Source organism: Saimiri boliviensis, chromosome 12 (assembly GCF_048565385.1).
Source record: "Saimiri boliviensis isolate mSaiBol1 chromosome 12, mSaiBol1.pri, whole genome shotgun sequence".
NCBI classification, from domain to species: Eukaryota; Metazoa; Chordata; class Mammalia; order Primates; family Cebidae; genus Saimiri; species Saimiri boliviensis.
The window spans coordinates 24367975-24390970 of record NC_133460.1 but is presented as its reverse complement, the minus strand read 5'-3'; positions in this window follow the sequence as shown (position 1 = coordinate 24390970).

Below are 22996 nucleotides of genomic sequence, written 5' to 3'. Positions count from 1 at the left end.
TCTGTCTCTGGAAAAGGTTGGACAGCCTACTTCCAGTTTTCTCCTTGGTGAAACTAGAGGGAGAAGTTTGCTATTCCAGATCCTTTAGAGTAAGTACTGTGTAAAGTAAAGGAATCTTTCTCATGACTATCAAAAGCTTCCTCTGTCCTACCCTGGGAATTATTTGTTATTTCTGTGTCTTTTCCCTGCTTTTCTCTCAGTTAAGAGCTTATGGAGAGAGAAAAATCTTACCCTACTCTTAAGTATAGATTTCAATCCAAGCTCCACCACCTCCTAGATCTGAGAATTACATAACATAGGAAATGAGAACACTCCAGATTTTGCCACTCCACAGTGCAAATTAGGTCCCATTGACATGGATACCACATTCTGAGAGCTCTGAGGCACTCCCTGTTTCTGCAGGACCTTCGGCCCTTTGAGGCTTCCCCTCAGGCATGCATGGAGCAGTCTTAGTGCTGGGGTGCTGTGGAGCTGCCCATCTCTACCCTGCAGGCCACACCTTCAGCCTCTGTGAAGCCGCCTGACCCTGACCTCTCTCAGCACCATGGGAAGACCCCGCCTCCCTCTCCTCTATTCCTAGTGTTCTCCACAGGAATTCAACAAATGTTTTTGAAGCTTTTGACAACATCGTGCTCAGGGTGCATATAGTAGGAGGCGCCAAGGCACAAGGAGTGCCTCTGACTCTGTCTGTGTCCCCTGTCAGTGCCACAGCCTAGGCCTGTAGTCCTGTCCAGCACTCACTGTCCCCCATCCTCTCCGGCCTGCCTCCCCATGCTGGACCCACACATGCCTGTGTTTAAGTGCTGTCAGAATTCAAGTTTGCCCTCCAAGGCCCATTTCTGTTTCACTTTGGTTCCTTCAGCATGGAGTGAGGGTCAGGCCATTGTGCCCTTCCTGAGGTCACCTGAGGCTTAGTTCTTGAATCACAAGAGTATTCAAAGCTTGTCCTTTGGCAATAATTGAAATATATTTCCAGGTTCAAAATGGTTTTTTCCACCCAAATACTATCAGTGCTATGCTCACAAAAAGAAAACAGAATAAACAACAGTAACCAAAAATGGTAAGTAAAACAAAAATCATATGCAGCCTCATATAGAAGAAGGTAAACCATGTTTACCTTACTTGAAAGAGCAAGGAACTTATTACCTATGTTTAAAAATAATTAAAAAACAATGTGGAGGAGGGATCCAAGATGGTCGAATAGGAGCAGCTCAGGATTGCAGCTCCCAGTGAAAGCGCAGAGGGTGAGTGGATGCCACATTTCCACATGGATTTTTATTGCCCACAGACCAGGAGATTTCCAGGTGGAGGAGCCCCATGGGTCACCAGAGTGGCTGGTTTGGCTGGTGCAGCTGTTTTGGCTGGCGGGGCTGTTATGCCAGCACTCCGGGGCGGTGGTTCTCCATACAAAATACACAGGTCTGAGCATCATTTTAGCTGGTGATTAGAGCTCCAAGAAAGTAGAGTTGCCCATTCATCTGATTAAAAAGGGGACTAAAACAAGGAACCAGGCCGGGAGATTCCCGGGCAAAAAAGCGCCATGAATCTCAGTGCTGCTGTTTCTGCCAGCGCAGTGGGTCACTGCATAAGAAATCACACATATCCCGGCACCTTTTCAACAGGGTACTGGAACACCTGGGAGGGAGTTGACCGTCCAAATAAAAAAAAGGCTCTGAGGCAGGGAGCCAGGTGATCAGGCTCGGCTGGTCCCATCCCCACAAAAAAAACAGCAATTGGAAATGCTCTGGGTTGAGAGTTTGATGGCAAGCACAGCTGAACTCCCAGAAGGTCCAGCTCTGTTTGGTAGGGGCATCCACCACTATGGAGGTAGTCTGCCATTGCTGAGGCAGCCCACCATTGCCAAGGCAGCCCGTCATTACAGAGAGAGTCCACCATTAGAGGTGGGCCACTATTGCTGAGGAAGTTCAAACTACATCTGTATAAACAAGACTGCAGGGAGGTTCACGCGGTAGCTGGGCAGAACCCACAGCAGCTCAGCAAAGCCTCTGCAGGCAGACAGTGACTAGGCTACATCCTGACTGGGCAGGGCAGCCCTGAAAAAAAGGCAGCAGCACAATGGAAACTCATAAATAAAGCCCTAACTCCCCGGGACAGAGCACCTGGGGAAAAAAAAGGCGGGGGGGGGGGTTCATGAGTTCTGCTGCAGCAGACTTAAACGTACCTACCCAGCAGCTCTAAATGAACAATGGAGCTCACAGCTCCGCACTTGAGCTCCTATAAAGAACAGACTGTCTTCTCAAGCAGCTCTCTGACATCTGTATATCCAGAGTCACCTCATAAAGGAGAGCTCAGACTGACATTTGGTGGGTATCCTTCTGGGACAAAGATAGCAGAAGAAGAAACTGGCAGCAAACCTTACTGTTCTGCAGCCGCTGAAGGTGATCCCCAGGCAAGCAGGGCCTGGAGTGAACTTTAGCAGTCCTACAGCAGAGGGGCCTGACTGTTAGAAGGAAAACTAAGAAACAGAAAGAAATAACTTCATCATCAACAAACTGGAAATGCACTCAGAGAAAGTCAATCTGAAAGTCAACAACTACAAAGATGACAGGTGGATAAATACACAAAGACGGGAAGAAACCAGTGCAAAAAGGATGAAAACACCTGAAACCAGGACACTTCTCCTCCTACAAGGAATCACAACTCCTCACCAGCGAGGGAAGAAGGCTGGATGGAGAATGAATGTGATGAATTCACAGAATCAGGCTTCAGAAGGTGGGTAATAAGAAACTTCTTTGTGCTAAAAGAACATGTTCTAACCCAATGCAAAGAAACTAAGAACTTCGAAAAAAGATTTGATGAAATGCTAATGAGAATAGACAACTTAGAGAGGAATATAAGTGAACTGATGGAGCTGAAAAACACAACACGACAACTTCGAAAAGCATACACAAGTTTCAACAGCCAAATTGACAAAGCAGAAGAAAAATCAGAGGTTGAAGATTAACTCAATGAAATAAAAAGAGAAGGCAAGAACAGAGAAAAAAGGGTAAAAAGGAATAAACAGTCTCCAAGAAATATGGGACTATGTGAGAGACCTAACTGACGTTTGATAGGTGTACCTGAATGTGTCAGAGAGAATGAATCCAAGCTGGAAAACACTCTTCAGCATATTATTCAGGAAAACTTCCCCAACCTAGCAAGGCAGGTCAATATTCAATTCCAGGAAATACAGAGAACACCACAAAGATATTCCTCAAGAAGAGCGACCCCAAGACACATAATAGTCAGATTCACTAGGGTTGAAATGAAGGAGAAAATGCTAAGGGCAGCCAGAGAGAAAGGTCAGGTTACCAACAAAGGGAAGCCCATCAGACTCACAGCAGAAACCCTACAAGCCAGAAGAGAGCGGGGGCCAATATTCGACATCCTTAAAGAAAAGAACTTTCAACCCAGAATTTCATATCCAGCCAAACTAAGCTTCATAAGTGAAGGAAAAATAAAATCCTTTATGAACAAGCAAGTACCCAGAGATTTCATCACAGCCAGGCCTGCTTTACAAGAGCTCCTAAAAGAGGCACTAAACATAGAAAGGAATAACCAGTACCAGCCACTCCAAAAACATACCAAATGGTAAAGAGCATCAACACAATGAAGAAACTGCATCAACTAATGGGCAAAACAGCCAGTTAGCATCAAAATGGCAATATCAAATTCACACATAACAATATTAACCCTAAATGTAAATGGGCTAAATGCCCCAATTGAAAGACACAGACTGGTAAATTGGATAAAAAGCCAAAACCCATCAGTGTGCTGTACCCAGGAAACCAATCTCACATGTAAGAATACACAAAGGCTCAAAATAAAGGGGTGGAGGAAGATTTACCAAGCAAATGGGGAGAAAAAAAAAAGCAGGAGTTGCATTCTCATCTCTGATAAAATAGACTTTAAAGCAACAAAGATCAAAAGAGACAAAGAAGGACATTACATAATGGTAAAAGGATCAATGCAACAAGAAGAGCTAACAATCCTAAACATATATGCACCCAATACAGGAGCACCCAGATACATAAGGAAAGTTCTTAATGACTTACAAAGAGACTTAGGCTCCCACACAATAGTAGTGGGAGACTTTAACACCCCATTGTCAATATTAGGTAGATCAACAGACAGAAAATTAACGAGGATATCCAAGACTTGAACTCAGACCTGGACCAAGCAAACCTAATAGACATTTACAGAACTCTCCACCCCAAATCCACAGATTATACATTCTTCTCAGCACCACATAGCACCTACTTTAAAATTGACCACATAATTGGAAGTAAATCACTCCTCAGCAAATGCAAAAGAATGGAAATCATAACATACAGTCTCTCAGACCATAGGGCAATCAATTTAGAACTCAGAATTCAGAAACTAACTCAGAACTGCAAAGCTCCATGGAAACTGAACAACTGGCTCTCGAATGTTGACTGGATAAACAATGAAATGAAGGCAGAAATAAAGATGTTCTTTGAAACCAACAGGAACGAAGACACAAACATACCAGAATGTCTAGGACACATTTAAAGCAGTCTCTAGAGGAAAATATATAGCAATAAATACCCACAGGAGAAGCAAGGACAGATTGAAAATTGACATCCTATCATCAAAATTGAAAAAACTAGAGGAGCAAGATCAAAAAAACTCAAAACCTAGCAGAAGACAGGAAATAACTAAGATCAGAGCAGAACTGAAGGAGATAGATACATAAAAAACCCTTCAAAAAATCAATAAATCCAGGAGCTGGGTTTTCAAAAAGATCAACATTCCAATGGAGAAACATTCCATGTTCATGTTAGGAAGGATCAATATCATGAAAATGGCCATACTGCCCAAAGTAATTTACAGAATCAGTGCTATCCCCATCAAGCTACATGTGACCTTCAGAGAACTGGAAAAAACCATCTTAAACTTCATAGGGAACCAAAAGAGAGCCCGCATAGCCAAGACAATCCTAAGCAAAAAGAACAAAGCAGGAGGCATCACATTACTGGACTTCAAACCATACCACAAGGCTACAGTAATCAAAACAGCATAGTACTGGTACCAAAACAGAGATATAGACCAACGGAACAGAACAGAGGCCTTGGAGGCAACACAACATATCTACAACCATTCAATCTTTGACAAACCTGACAAAAACAAGCAATGGGGAAAGGATTCCCTGTTTAATAAATGGTGTTGGGAAAACTGGCTAGCCATGTGCAGAAAGCAGAAACTGGACCCCTTTCTGACACCTTACACTAAAATGAACTCCAGATGGATTAAAGACTTAAACATAAGACCTAACACCATAAAAACCCTAGAAGAAAATCTAGGCAAAACCATTCAGAACATAGACATAGGCAAGGATTTATGACCAAAACACCAAAAGCATTGGTGACAAAAGCCGAAATAGACACATGGGACCTAATCAAACTCCATAGCTTCTGCATGGCAAAAGAAACGATCATTAGAGTGAATTGGCAACCAACAGAAGGGGAAAAAAAATTTTGCAATCTACCCATCTGTCAAAGGGCTGATATCCGGAATTTACAAAGAACTAAAACAGGTTCACCAGAAGAAAACAAGCCCATTCAAAAGTGGGTGAAGGATATGAACAGACACTTTACAAAGGAAGACATACATAAGGCCAAGAAACATGAAGAAATGCTCATCATCACTGGTCATTAGAGAAACGCAAATCAAAACTACATTGAGATACCATCTCATGCTAGCTAGAATGGCAATCATTAAAAAATCTGGAGACAACAGATGCTGGAGAGGATGTGGAGAAATAGGAACACTTTTACACTGTTGGTGGAAGTGAAAATTAGTTCAACCATTGTGGAAGACAATGTGGTGATTCCTCAAGGACCTAGAAATAGAAATTTCATTTAACCCAGCAATCCCATTACTGGGTATATAGCCAAAGGATTATAAATCGTTCTACTACAAGTACACATGCACACGAATGTTCATTGCAGCACTGTTTACAATAGCAAAGACTTGGAACCAACCCAAATGCTCATCAATAATAGACTGGACAGGGGAAATGTGGCACCTATACACCGTGGAATATTATGCAACCATAAAAATCAATGATTTCGTGTCCTTTGTAGGGACATGGGTGAACCTGGAAACCATCATTCTCAGCAAACTGATACAAGAACAGAAAATGAAACACCGCATGTCCTCACTCATAAATGGGTGTTGAACAATGAGAACACATGGACACAGGGAGGGGTGCATCACACACTGAGGTCTTTTGGGTGAAAAGAGGGGAGGGACAGCAGGGGGTGGGGAGTTAGGGGGAGATAGCATGGGGAGAAATGCCAGATATAAGGGAAGGGGAAGAAGGCAGCAAATCACACTGCCATGTTTATACCTACACAACAATCTTGCATATTCTTCACATGTACCCCCAAACCTTATATGCAATTTAAAAAAAATGCATATGTGGAAAAATGCAAATTTCTACTCATTAGAGGAGACCTCTGCAACTACCCAAGAGACACAAACTTGGTGTCCTTTATTCCATCAGAATGTCATCAGAACATGGCAGGAAAAGGAAAAAAGAAGAAGCTTTAAACAACTAGCAATAAATCGTGGCATTTCTGTTCCATGTGTTAGAAGTGCAGCTCCCCAGACCCTCCAAACCCAGGCTAAGCCTGCCAGCCCTCCCTCCAGTGCATGAGGTCTCTGTGGAAGAGGAAAGCTAAGAGCAGCTGTCAAAAAAAGATCACTAATTTACTTATTTGACATCTTCTTCCATAACAACAAAAATAAGCCTCGTGGCAGAGAAGGAGTGACTGGGAGGATGAACTCACAATGCAAGGATGTAATGAGCCATGCTCACTCACCAGGCCGTCAGCAGGGCTGTGTGCAGCGGGGAGGAAGGGATACTGAGTGCCAAACTGGTGTTGCGTAGGCTTCATTTGATCATTTGAAAAATAAAGAGCTTTGCTGAAAAACAAAAACAACATATTGTTTTAATTGAGACAAACCTTTTTCCCATTTTTCCTCTGCAATTGTAATGCTTTGTGTGCTTAAATGCCAGTGTTTGTTATTTTTCCTACACTTGAAAAATGACGTCTGGAGAACAATCATGTTCTCAATACTTAATGTAGAATTATTATCAAATTAAGTTGAAACAGGTTTTCACCAGCTTCATTTTATCTTCAGTAACAATAATCTTTTCCCCTTTGTTGTCTGGTTGAGGATGGATAAAAATTATGTGGTGTCTCATGGAGAACAGCAGAACTTGGGGGCTGTGAAGAGAACAGGGAAAATGTCCTCAGAGGAAGGGAAAATATTGAGAGGAGCCCCTTCTGAAAAGAAAGTCACCATGAGTTAAACAATATTAACCACCTGCACAAAAGATTGTGCCATGATGGGAATAATGCTAGCATCCACAAAATCTCTCCAGGGAAAGCAAAATGCATATAAAATAATAAATGTATACTTTACAAGGCATGGTTTAAAAATGCTTTCAGAGTTTTTAGATCATTTAATCCTCATAACATTCTCAGAGGTTGGCAATATTCTTTCCTTTTTTAAACAGAGGACAAAGAGTAAGAGGACAATTGTTTATCCATCAGGCAAGCTGGAGCTTGCACACAGATTTTGCCCTTTATTTGTTTGATCTCTCTACATCCTTCCAAATGAGAATTTCAATAATGACCTCACTGGACTGCTGTGAAATAAGTAAAGCAATTAAAACAACGCCCAGAACCTAATGCGCACACACACACACACACACACACACACACACACACACACACACACATGGCTATTTTTATAATAGATATGGAGAAAACTGAAGCCCAGAAGGTTAATTTAACTGGATCTAAACTATACTGAAAATAAGTTGCCAATGCAAGTGGTGTCTTTATTAAGGCTGAAGTCTGAGACCTTCTCAATATGTCAGTTACAACTTTCAAAAGAGTGGCTATGAAGAAATAGCAATATTACATATGCTTCGGTTATCCTTCCCAAATATAGTAAAAGTATGAAAAGATGAATGTGTAGGTGCAGCTATTCACTCTGGTACTATTTGTAGCAGAAAAAAAAGTGGACCGAACACTTATGGCTGCCATGTAATTGACAGAATAAACTTTGATTCAGTTACACAATGGAGTAATCTGAAACAACACCAAGAAATTAGGAATGACTCAACATATTGTTATTGTGTAGAAGTGAACCAAGAGAAAGGGGTGCTGTGGTGTGGCTACGGTTGTTTGTCTGCAGCAAATATGTAGAAGATTTATCCCAGTGTGGTGGTTCTGGGAGATGGGACAATGAAGCTACATTCTCACAAACCCATTGTAAGCTGAAATGCATTTAACACCGTGATAAACCTATTGTAAAGTTAAAAAAAAAATTCTGGCTGGCCACAGTTGATCATGCCTGTAATTCCAGCAGTTTGGGAGGGGTCAGGAATTCAAGACCAGCCTGACCAGCCTGGAGAAACCCTGTCTCTACCAAAAATACAAAATTAGTGAGGTGTGGTGGTACATACCTATAATTCCAGCTACTTGGGAGGCTGAGGCAGGAGAATTGCTTGAACCTGGGAGGCAGAGGTTGCAGTGAGCCAAGACTACACCATTGCACTCCAGCCTGGGCAAAAAGAGTGAAACTCCTTTTCAAAAAAAAAACAAAAACAAACAAACAAACAAAAAACTAAGCCAAATCATCATAAGTCCAGGGGCTTACTGATTTGTGATGGTGTTACATCCCAATAAACTCATTATAAAGTAAAATAAAAATCTTAAATTGAGTCATTGTAAGTCAGGGACAAGATTTCCACTTTGGGGAAGATGGAAGAGATATGCTTTTCTATACTGTATGTGCTAAATACAAATAAAAGCACTCAGTGTTATATACAAAATAAATATTAGATGACTCTGAAGGGTAGAAAAAAGGAAGACTAGAAGGAAACTTGGGAACCAAGGATTATGTCATTGTTAGCTCCATGGATTTTCTTTTTGTCTTGTATCTTTCAAACATAGAACTGAAAAGGTCAACTACCTATAGATACTGGTATTCACAGACAAAAAGAACCCAAACAAAAGTCTGTTCTCCTGAGTCTGAAGATCATGCAAAGAGCAGCCTAGCAAGACAGAAGAACACCCGGGAGAAAACTCTGGTCCCACTCACACTTAACCAGCAAAGTCCAGGTGAGTTCCAACTTCACTAGTTTGTAAGGAGGCATACAACAAGCCTATTGGTGTGGTGTCAGAGAATGCCCAGTGGGAAGCCAAGACTTTCATTCCTACCAGACAATAAAGAGTCCCCTCTCCTCCTGCCTACTGTCAGTGGAGACCCTAGGGTAAACCTGGACTTCTATCACCACCTCTTGGTAATAAGACATCTTTCCCCTCCTTAATGGGGTGGCATCAGAGGAGGCCTCTTGGGAAGTCTGGCTTCTCACCACTCTTTTGTGGTAATGAGGCTGTACCACCTGTGGTATCAGTGGAATCCTAGACGGGGAATATAATTTCTATTCATGCCCATCAATTAAGAGAAGCTTTCCTTCCACCTTGAGTGCCAGTGAATGAAAGTGGGGAAACGAGACTTTGAACTCCATCTGACCATAATGACACAGTGTCAGAAAAAGACAGCTGAAACAGAAGGCCTCAATAAGCTGCAGAGTTGCAAATCATAATGCAAAAAATTAAACAGTTTTAACTTAAAAAATTACTAATTATACCAAAACTTAGATTTTAAACTGAATGAAAAATCAATAGAAGGCAAAATAGGGATGAGAAATATTTTAAAATAGTCATCATAAAAATGCTTTAATGAACAATTATGAACACGTTTGGAACAAACAAAATAAGAGTAAGTCTTGGTCTCAACAAAAAAAGAAAAATTCAGGCCAATATCCATGATGAACACAGATGCAAAAATCTTGAATGAAATACTGGCAAACCAATTGCAACAGCACATCAAACAGAACCAAAGACAAAAACCACATGATTATCTCAACAGATGCAGAGAAGGCCTTTGACAAAATTCAATAGCCCCCATGCTAAAAACTCTCAATAAACTAGGTATCAGTGGAACATATCTCAAAATAATAAAAGCTATTTATGACAAACACACAACCAATATCATACTGAATGGGAAAAAACTGGCAGCATTCCCTTTGAAATCAGGCTGTAGACAAGGATGCCCTCTCTCACCACTCCTATTCAATATAGTACTGGAAGTTCTAGCCAAAGTAATCAAGCAAGAAAAAGAAATAAAGGGTATTCAAATAGGAAAGGAGGAAGTCAAATTTTCTCTATTTGCAGACGACATGATTGTATGTTTACAAGACCACATTGCCTCAGCCCCAAATCTCCTGAAACTGATAAGCAACTTCAGCAAAGTCTCAGGATACAAAATCAATGTGCAAAAATCACAAGCATTCTTAGACCCCAACAACAGACTTAAAGAGAGCCAAATCAAGAACGAACTGCCATTCACAATTGCTACAAAGAGAATAAAATACCTAGGAATACAACTAACAAAGGATGTAAAGGACCTCTTCAAGGAGAACTACAAATTACTGCTCAAGGAAATAAGAGAGGCACAAACAGATGGAAAAACATTCCATGCTCATGGTTAGGAAGAATCAATACCATGAAAATGGCCATATTGCCCAAAGTAATTTACAGATTCAATGCTATCCCCATCAAGCTACCTATGACTCTCTTCACAGACCTGGAAAAAACCACCTTAAACTTCAAATGGAATCACAAGAGAGCCCACATAGCCAAGACAATCCTAAGCAAAAAGAACAAACCTGGAGGCATCATGCTATCTGACTTCAAACTATACTACAAGGCTACAGTAATCAAAACAGCATGATACTGGTATCAAAACAGAGAATAGACCAATGGAACAGAACAGAGGCCTCAGAAGCAATGCTACACATCTACAACCATCTGATTTTTGACAAACCTGACAAAAATAAGCAATGGGGAAAGGACTCCATGTTTAATAAATGGTATTGGGAAAATTGGCTAGCAATGTGCAGAAAGCAGAAACTGGTCCCCTTCCTGTCACCTTACAGTAAAATTAACTCCAGATGGATTAAAGATTTAAACAAAAAACCTAACACCATAAAAACACTAGAAGAAAACGTAGGCAAAACAGAAATGTCCATCCAGGACATAGGCATAGGCAAGGACTTCATGACTAAAACACCAAAAGGAATAGCAACAAAAGCCAAAATAGACAAATGGGATCTAACTAAAATTCAAAGCTTCTGTACAGCAAAAGGAACCATTATTAGAGTGAATTGGCAACCAACAGAATGGGAAAAAAATCTTTGCAGTCTACCCATCTGACAAAGGGCTAATATCCAGAATCTACAAAGAACTAAAATAGATATACAAGAAAAAACAAGCCTATTCAAAAGTGGGTGAAGGATATGAAAAGATAATTTTTAAAAGAAGACATATGAGGCCAACAAATATATGAAAAAATACTCATCATCACTGGTCATTAGAGAAATGCAATTCAAAACCACATTGAGATACCACCTCATGCCAGTTAAAATGGTGATCATTAAAAAATCTGGAGACAATAGATGCTGGAGGGGATGTAGAGAAACAGGAATACTTCTACACTGTTGGTAGGAGTGTAAATTAGTTCAACCATTGTGGAAGACAGTGTGGCGATTTCTCAAGCATCTATAAATGGAAATTCCATTTGATTCAGCAATCCCATTACTAGGTATGTACCCAAAGAACTATAAATTATTCTACTATAAAGACACATGCACATGTTCATAGCAGCACTGTTTACAATAGCAAAGACCTGGAACCAACCCAAATGCCCATCGATGATAGACTGGACAAAGAAAATGTGGCACATATACACCATGGAATACTACACAGCCATAAAAAAGCGACAAGTTTGTGTCCTTTGTAGGAACTTGGATGAATTTGGAGACCATTATTTTCAGCAAACTGACACAAGAACAGAAAACCAAACACCACATGTTCTCACTCATAGGCGGATGTTGAACAATGGAACACGTGGACTTAGGGAAAAGAGCATCACACACTGGGGGCAGTTGGGGAGGGCTGGAGGAGGGGCAGCGTGGGGTGGGAAGGGTGGGGAGGGATAACATGGGGAGAAATGCTGGATATAGTATGTACCTATGCAGCAACCCTGCATGACCTGCACATATACCCCAGAACCTAAAGCAAATAAATAAATAAATAAATAAATAAAAAATTAAAAATAGAAAAAAGAAATCAGGCAAGAAAGTAGAGAGAAGAATTAAATATTTAAAGTGTTGAGGGGAAAGATCTTAACAACCTAGAATTCTGTACTCTGCAAAATTATTCTTCGAAAGTAAAGGAAAAATAAAGACCTTCAATAACAACAGCCAAAAAAAAAAAAAAAGGAAAAAGAAAATATCATTCAGAATTAAGGGAAATAGAGATATTCTTAGGCAAAACAAACAAACAAACAAACAAACAAACAGACAGAAAATGCTCCACGTTTGTTACCAGCAGATCCAGCCTAAAAGAATGACTAAAGGAAGTTCTCAAAACTGAAAGAAAAAAGGGACCTCAGTATATCAGGGAGAATTAACACATAAGAAAAAATATGTAGATAATTATAACAATTTTTCTTCTACTCATGAGGTCTCTACATTATGATCGATGGTTGAAACAAAAAGTATAATACTATCTGATGTGGTTCTGTGTAGAGAAATACTTATTAGGGTTATAAATGGGAGAGGATAAAGAGGCATAAAGGAAGATAAAATTTGCATATTTCACTTGAATTGATAAAATATGAAACCAGTAAACTCTTACATATGTTAAGTGTAATACCTATAACAACCAGTAAAACAGCTACACAAAGATATGCACTCACAGACACGATAGAGATATCAAAATGGAATTCTAAAAAGTATTCAAGAAATCCACAGGAGGGCAGAAAAATAAAGAAGCAAAATAAACAGAGAAAACAAACAGAAAACAAAAAAATAAAATGGCAGACTTAAACCTTATAACATATCAATAACTATACTAAATGTAAATGGTCTAAACACATCAATTAAGACAGAGACTGGGAAAGTGCATTAAAATATATCACCTAACTGGATTCTGTGTTTAAGAAACTCATTTCACATGAAATGATACAGGCAAATTTAAAGTCCATAGTCCATGACTGATGATGTTTTAACTTAACAGTTTTTCTGCTTTACAATGAGTTTATCAGGGTATTAAATTTCAACTTGCAATGCTTTTGACTTATGAAGTGTTAATTGGGAAACAGCCCCATCATAAGTCAAGAAAACATCTGTAAAATAATTTTCAAAAACATGCTAATATTAACCAAGAGAAAACAGAAATGATTTATTGATATATAGATATCAGGCAAACTTCAGAGCAGAGAAAATTACAACACATAGAAATCGACATTGTGTAGTGATAAAAATGTCAATCCACCAGAAGATGTAACAATCCGAAAGTGTATGCAACAAAAAACAGAGCTGCAAAATACGTGCAGCGAAAGCTGATGTGTGCAGCAAAAGCTGATAGAACTCAAAGGATAAATACACAAATCTACAATTATACTTAGAATCTTCCACACCCTTCTCTCAACAATTGATAAGACTGCTAAATAAAAAATTAGGTATAATATAAAAAACTTATCAACACCATTAACCAACAGAATCTATATGACATATATGGAACATGCCACCCAAAAACAACAGAACACACGTTGTTTTCAAGGACCTACCTAGGACAAATACATATATTCATATATGCCACACCTGGGCAATAAAACCTATCTAAATACATTTTTTGTTTTAGCTTTTATTACTGGTGTTGAAACCTGGTCTTATTGTTTTGCTCAGGCTGGTCTTGAACTCCTGGCCTTAGGCAATCCTCCTGGCTTGGCCTCCCAAAGTGCTGGGATTACAGGCAACTGGCCATGAGTACATTTTTTTGAAACTGAACTTATACAGATATTGTTTTCTGATTCCAATGAAGTCAAATTAGAAGTCATTTTTTTAAAATTATGAGAACATTTCTAAATAGTTGGAAATAAAAAAACACACTTTTAAATAATACATAAAGAAGAAGTCTCAAGAAAAATTTTAGAAGTATATATTTAGTTGAATGAAAATGTGAATACAACATCTCAAAATTTGTGAGGCACAGCTGAAACAATGTTGCAATAGAAATGTATAGCACTAAAGGCAACATTTAAAAAGAGAAAAAGTCTCAAGTCAATAATCTAATCTTATACATCAAAGACCTAGAAATACAAGATCAGTATAAACTAAAAGCCAGTGGGAGGGAAAAAATATACTAAAGGTAAGAGTAAAAATTATAAAAATGGAAAACAGGAAAATAGTAGAGAATGTAATGAATTAAAGAGCTGGTTCTTTTAAAGATCAGTAAAATTGACAATCCTCTAATAAGACTGGCAAAGAAAAAAGAGAGAAGACAAATTACCAGTATCAGTAATGAATCAAGAATATCACTGCAGACTCCACATACAAAGGAAAGATAATATGGAAGTGTCATAAAAAAACACTTTGTCTAAATTAGAAAACTTAGATGAAATGAACCAATTCCTTTAAAAGAACAGACTATTATAGCTCATTGAATAGAAAATAAGTTGAGCCTTGAAACTAAAGAAAATTAAATTCAAAAGTAAAATTCTACCCCACCCCCCAAATCTCTAAACCCAGATGGTTTTATTGGATAATTGCACAAAACATTTAAAGAATTGACACCAATTCGGTATAGTTTGTTCCAAGAAAATAGAGGATAAGACATCCTTCCCAACTCGGTTATTGAAGATAGCATAACTTGAATACAAAAACAAGGCATATAGCACTAAAGGAAAGAAACAGACCAATATTTCTCATGAATACCAACAAAATCATTAACAAAATGCTAACACAGAAAATCTGGCAATATATGCAAAGAACTATACACTATGACCAACCCAGAGTTTATTAAGCCCAGAGTTTACTCCAGGGATGCCAGGTTAGTTTAATATTAGAATATCAATCAATGTAATCCATGATATTAACAAGCTAAAGTAGAAAAATTAGATGATTATATCAATTAATGCAGAAAACTTAAGTGAAAATATGTAACACTTGTTCATATAAAAATTATCAATAAACTAGGAATACAGGAGACCTTTCTCAACTTGAAAGTGAGAATCTGCACAAAAAACATACAGCTAGCACCATACTTAATGGTGAAAGACTAACTACTACCTCTGTAACTATGGGAACAAGGCAGGAATGTTCCATCTCACTACTCTTATTCAACATAGTGCTGGAAGTTCTGGTAGTGAAATATGGCAAGCAGAGAAAGTAAAAGAAATACAGATTGGAAATAAATAAAATGCATTACTATTTTCAGACAGCATGATTTTTTTTACAGGGAAAATCTCCAGAAATCTACCATAAAACTTTTAGAAGTAATAAATGAGTTCAACAAGGTCACAAGATACAAGATAAATATGCAAAAATTAACAATTAGTATTTGTAAATCAAAACTTAAAATATATTACCATATAAAATTGCTCAAAAAATAAATACTCAGGTATAAATCCAACAAAATACATAGTTTTTATGCTGAAAACTACAAATCTCTGATGAAATAAATCAAAGAATATCTAAATAAATGAACAGCTATATTAAGTTCTTAAATTGAAAGATCTTACCAGAAAAAAATCTCAGTTTTTGCTAAATTAGTATGCAGATTTAACATTATTCTTATTAAAACCACAACAAGAGTTTTAGAGATAAGAAAAGCTATTCTACTAATTATTTGGAAAGGCAGAGAAACTATAGTAGCTGAAATAATTTTGAAATTGAAGAATAAAGCAGGAGGAATGTGCCTACCTGTCTACTTTCAAGATTTATATAGCTCACATAGTCAAGACCCTGTGGCATTTGCAGAGAAACAAACATACAGGTTAATGGAATAGATCAGGTAGCCAAGAAATGTATCACCACAAATATACTCAACTAATTTTTGACAAAAGGTCAAAAGCAATTCAATGGAGAAAAGATAATCTTTTTAATAAATGCTGCTGGAGCAAAAAGGTAAAACCTCAACATACACCTCAGACCTTACACACAAAATAACTCAAAATGGATTGTAGACTTAAATATAAAATGTGCTAAGCTATAAAACTTAAAAAAAAAAAAGTGACAAAACAGAGGACTGGAGAAAATCTTCAGGATCTGATACTATGCATGGAATTGGCACCGAAAATACAATCTATAAAAGAAATGAAATTTATTAAAATGAAAAACCTTTTCTCTGTGAAAGACTTTGTTTAGATTATGAACAGACAAGCTGTAAACATATTTGCATATCACATGCCAATAAAGGACTAGTGTCTGAACTCTGAAAATTCAACAGTAAAAAAGCAAACAATCTTTTTATACCAGATCAAGTATAAAAAATTAACACCAAGACAAAAGCCAAATTAACACCAAGACAAAAGCCAAATTGCAGGGTCTTTATTGCCGGTGGCCACAGAGGATTCACGTCTCTCCAACCCGTGGCCCCGAGTTCAGTGGGAGCAGGATTTTTAAATTGAAAAACCACATCCTGGTTTTAGGACCAAGAGGGTGAGGGGATGCAGGACAAGCAACTTTACAGCAAGCTAGCTGTTTTTATTTACAGAAGCCAAGGTCAGCAGTTATGGAAAGGAAAACGGAGCAGCAAAGAGTTATTAAAAAGGAAATGGGGCAGCAGTTACAATTTATTTTTGGGAAATAACAGGTTTTCTTGGTGCTTGCAAGGTACAGGGTTTAAGATGGCGTTGCTTAAGTTCTAACTCTGGGTTAGCTATGGCACAAGCTGATTAGAAAATTAGCAGAAGACATGAACATTTTAATAAAAAACATGAACAGATGAAAAATAAGCAAATGAAAAGATAATCATTGCTAACCACATTAGGGAGATTATTCAGGTAAAAAACTAACAAAGAAACTCTGGACTTAAACTCAACACTTTACCAACTGGACCTGATAGACATCTACATGACACTCCATCCAGCAACCACAGAATATACATACATTCTTCTCATCTGCACATGGAACGTATTCTAAGATTGGCCACATGCTCAGTCATGAAGTACATCTCAATAACTTCAGAAAAACTGAAATCATACCATGCACACTCTCATATCACAGTGTAATGAAAATAGAAATTAATATCAAGATTTTTCAAAACTATTTAAATACATGGAAATTCAATAACTTGCTCCTGAATAAGTCCTGAGTGAACACTGAAATTAAAGCAAAATCATAAAACAATTTGAAGTTAATGAAAGTAGGGATACAATTTGGTAAAATCTCTGGGAGGCAGCCAAAACAGTTTTAGGAGAAAAGTTTATAACCCTAAATGCCTTCATCAGGAAGTTAGAAGGATGTCAAATTAACAATCTAACATGGCACCCAAAAAAGCCAGTGGAGAAAAGAACAAACCAACTCCAAAGCTAGCATAAGAACAGACATAACTAAAATTAGAGAAGAACTAAACAAAACTGAGATGAAAAAAATTTATACAGAAGATCAATGAAACTGAGATTTGGTGTCTTGAAAAAATAAACAAGATTGATATGCCACTAGCTAAATTAACAAAAAAGGGCAAACATCCAAATAAGAGCAATCAGAAATAATGAAGATGACATTACAACTGATTCTAGAGAAATACAAAAGGTCCTTGGAGAATACTATGAAGAACTGTATGCACACTAATTAGAAAATCTAGAGGAAATGAATAAATTCCTGGAACCATACAATCTCCCAAGATTGAATCAGGACAAGATTGAAAACCTATATAGACCAATATTGAGCTCTGAAATTAAAACTTTCCAACCAAACAAGCCCTAGACCAGGTAGACTCACAGCTGAATTTTGCTAGATGTACCAAGAAGAACTGGTAGCAATCCTGCTGAAACTATTCCCAAAAAATTGAGGAGGAGGGACTCTACCCTAAGTCATTCTACATGATCCTAATACCAAAATCTGGCAGATACACAACAAAGAAAGAAAACCGTTAAGCCAATATACCTCTTAAACATATATGCAAAAATTCTCAACAAAATACTAGCAAACTTGATCCAGCAACACATCAAAAGTTAATTTACCATGACCAAGTGGGCTTTATTCCTGAGGTGAAAAGTTAGTTCAACTTATGTAAGTCAATAAATGTGATATACCACATAAACATGGATAAAACAAAAACCATATTATCTCAATAGATTCAGGGAAAGCTTTTGATAAAATCCAACATCACTTCATGATTAAAAAAAAAAACCTCAACAGATTAGGCATTGAAAGAGTGTACCTCAAAATAATAAGAGCCATCTATGACAAACCCACTGCCAACATCATACTGAATGAATGAAAGCTGGAACCATTCCCCTTGAGACCTGAAACAAGGTAAGGATGCTCACTCTCAGCACTCCTATTCAATATAGTACTGGAAGTCCTAACTGGAGCAATTAGGTAAGATAAATAAATAAAAGTCATCCAAACAGAAAAAAAAAAGAAGAAGAAGAAGAAGTCAAAACATCTCTCTTCACTGATGATATAACTCTATTCTTGGAGAAATCCTGAGGATTCTGCCGAAAGGTTGCTAGAACTGATCAATGGTTTTAGCAAGGATTCATAAAAAAAAAATAAAAAAATCAGTGTAAAAAAATTAGTAACATTTCTATACACCAATATCACCCAGGCTGAGAGTCAAATCAAGAACACAATTTCATTTACAATAGCCACACACACACACACACACACACACACACACACACTAAATTTCTAGGAGTACAGTTAATCAAAGAAGTAAAAGATTTCTGCAAGAAGAACTAAAAAAAAAACAGTGCAACACTGCTGAAAGAAATCAGAGATGTCACAAATAAATGGGAAGCTATCCCATGCTTATGGATTGGAAAAATCATTATTATTAAAATTACCTTCCTTCCCAAAGCAATTTACAGATTCAATGCTATTCCTGTCAAACTACCAATGCCATTCTTCACAGAACTAGATAAAAACTATTCTAAAATTCATATGCAACAAAAAACAGAGCCTGAATCGCCAAAACTATCTTAAGCAAAAAAGAACAAAGCCAGAGGCATCACACTACCCAACTTCAAATTTATACTATAAGTCTATAGTAATGTAAATGGCATGATACTGGTATAAAACCATACACATAGACCAATGGAACAAAATAGAAAACTTAGAAATAAGGCTGCACATCTACAACCATCTGATCTTCAACAAGGCTAACAAAAACAGGCAATAGGGCTAGAACTTCATATTCAATAAATAGTGCCGGAATTCCTGGCTAGGCAGCTATACCTTTACCCTTCATTACAAAAATTAACTCAAGATAGATTAAAGATTTAATTATAAGATTTCAAACTATAAAACTCGTAGAAGAAAACCTAGGAAGTACCCTTCTTGACATTGGCCTTAGCAAAGAATTTGTAGCAAAGTCGCCAAAATGATTGCAACAAAAACAAAAATTAACAAGTGGGACCCAATTAAACTAAACAGCTTCTTCACAGCAAAAGAGTAAACAAACAACCTACAGAATAAGGAGAAAATATTCACAAACTATGCACCCAAAAAAGGTCTAATATCCAGAATCTACAAGAAACTTGAATCAACAAGCAAAAAGCAAATAACCCCATTAAAAAATAAGAAAAAGGCATGAAAAGACACATCTCGAAAGAAGACACACACATGGTGAAAAAACATATGAAAAAAAGAATGCTGATCATCACCTATCATCAGAGAAATGAGTCAAAACCACAAAGGGATACCAGTCAGAATGGCTATTACTGAAACTTCAAAAAGACAACAGATGGTACTGAGGCTGTAGAGAAAAGCAAATACTTCTGCTTGGTTGGTAGGAATGAAAATTAGTTCATTCACTGTGAAAAAGCATTTCAAAGATTTCTCAAAGAAGTTAAAGCAGAGGTACCATTCGGTCCAGGAATTCATTGTTGGATATATAGCCAAAGTAATATAGATTATTATACCAAAAAGACACATGCACTTGCATGTTCATTGCAGCATTATTAATAATAGCAAAGTCACGGAATCAACTTAGGTGCCCATGAATGGTGGATTGAATGAAAAAAATATGGTACATATACACCAGAAAATACTACACAGACATAAAAAAGAATGAAATCATGTCCTTTACATCAACATGGATGGAGCTGAAGGCCATAATCCTAAATGAACGAACACAGGAATGAAAAGCCAAATACGGCATGTTCTCACCTATAAGTGAGAGCTAAACATTGAACACACATGGATATAAATGTGGTAATAATAGACACTGTGGATAACTAAGCGAGAAGGGAAGAAAGGGGCTGTGTGTTGAAAAACTGCCTATTGGGTACAATGCTCATTACCTGGCTCCAATATATCCATGTAAGAATTCTACATGTGAATGCTCTGTATCTGAAATAAAAGCTGAAACATTTTTTAAAGATATGAAAATGAAAATCACAGGGTTATTATGCCACTCCTATCAGAATGCTAAAATGAAAAATAATGGCAACACCAAATGTCAGTAAGGATGCAGAGAAATCAGATTATTACACATTGCTTGTGAGGATATTAACGTAAAACTATGCTGGAAAGCAGTTTCACAGTTTTATTATGAAATTAAACATGCAACCATGATACAACCCGGAAACTGCACTCCTGGGCATTTATCCAGAGAAATGGAAATTTATATTCATGCAAAACTTGTATATGAATTTTCATAGAACCTTTGTTCCTAATAGGCAAAAAAAAACCCTGGAAATAGTCCAGGTGCCCTTCAATGGGTGAATGGTTAACAAAGTGTGGTATATCCATACCATGGAATACTACTCACCAACAAAAAGAAATCTACTAGTGATACATGTAAAATTTGGATTTATCTTAAGAGAATTATGACAAATGGAAAAAGTAAATCCGAAAACATTACTGTATGAATCCATTTGTATAATATTCTTGAAATGACAAAATTTTAGGTGTGGAGACAGGTTAACGATTCCCAGGGACAAAGAAGGAGTGGGAGCAGGAGGAACACATAAAACAGTTGTGTGAGGCATCCTTGTGGTGATGGAACCCTTCTGAATCCATGCCAGTATTCTGGTTGTGATATTGTAGTGTATTTCACTGTAATTTACATGCTGTGTGGTATTGTAAATTACAGTTCCATATTGCACATATTGCACTGCACTGTATACCAGTTGTGATTTGCAAGATGTTACCTTTTGAAGAGCCTAGAGAAAGGGTACACAGGATTTCTCTGTATTATTTCTTTCTTTCTCTTTTATTTATTTATTTTTTGAAAGAAAGAAAGAGAAAGAGAAAAGGGGAGAGAGAACAGGAGTCTTGCTCTATTGCCCAGGCTGGAATGCAATCTAAAAATAAAAAAAGAGGCATTAAAAACCTCTTTTATGCCGATAATTGTGCTTAACAGTGGAGACAGGAAGGAATAAGGGAAGAAAATAACAAACAAACAGCCAACCAATATTTCATTTAAGTCTGTGAAATGCTATGCAAATGCTGAAGAGTAATTTATTTTCAATTATATGGTCACTTTCAAAATAGGTGTAATATGATACTGAGAAAAACGTATGTTCTGTGGGCCTGGGGTGAAGAATTCTATAAATATTCACTGAGTTTACTTGTTCCAGGTCTGAGTTCAAATCATAGATGTCCTTGTTAGTTTTCTAGCTCGTTGATCCATCGAATATTAACAATGTGGTGTCAAAGTCTCCCAATATTATTGTGCGGGAGTCTAAGTCTCTTTATAAGTTATTAAGAACTTGCCTTGTGTATCTGGGTGTTCCTATATTGGGTGCATATATATTTATGATCATTGACTCCTGTTGTTGCATTGATCCTTTTACCATTATGTAATGTCCTTCTTTGTTTCTTTTAGTCTTTGTTACTATTAAAGTCTATTTTGTCACAGACGAAAGTTATAACTCCTGTTTTCTTTTTTTTTCCCCCTCCATTTGATTGGTAAGTCTTCCACCAACCCTTTGTTTTGAGTCTTTGTGTGTCCTTGCTTATGAGATGGATCTGGAATCTGGATACAGTGAATGGATGGGTTTTGACTTTTGATACAATTTGCCTGTCTGTGTCTTTAATCCATTTAAATTTAGGATTAATATTGATATTTGTGAGTTTAATATTGTTGTTTAATGCTAGCTGGCTATTTTGCCCATTAGTTGATATAGATTCTTCATTATGGAGATACTCTTTACCTTTTGGTAAGTTTTTGGGATGACTGATACTGGTTGTTCCTTTCTGTGTATAGTGCTTCTTTCAGAAGCTCTTGTAAAGCAGGCCTGGTGGTGATGAAATCTCTGAGTGCTTGCTTGTTTGTGAAAAATTTTATTTTTCCTTCATTTATGAAGCTTAATTTGGCTGGATATGATTCTGGGTTGAAAATTCTTTTCTTTGAGGATATTGAATATTGACTCCCACTGTCTTCTAGTTTGTAGGGTTTCAGCTGAGAGATCTGCTGTGAGTCTGATAGGCTTCCTTTTATGGGTAACCTGACCTTTTTCTCTAGCTGCCCTTAGAATTTTCTCCTTTATTTCAACCAGGGTGAATTTAACAATTATGTGTCTTGGGGTTGCTCTGCTTGAGGAATATCTTTGTGGTATCCTCTGTATTACCTGAAGTTGAGTATTTTCCTGCCTTACTAGATTAGGAAAGTTTTCCTGAATAATATCCTGAAGAATATTTTCCAGTTTGGATTCATTCTCTTCATGACATTCAGGTACACCTATCAAACATAAATTAGGTCTTTTCACATAGTCCCATATTTCTTGGAGACTTTGCTCATTCCTTTTTACTCTTTCTTCTCTAACCTTGTCTTCTTGTTTCATTTCATTAAGTTGGTCTTCGACCTCTGATATCCTTTCTTCTGCTTGATCAATTCCACTGCTAAAACCTGTGCATACTTTGTGG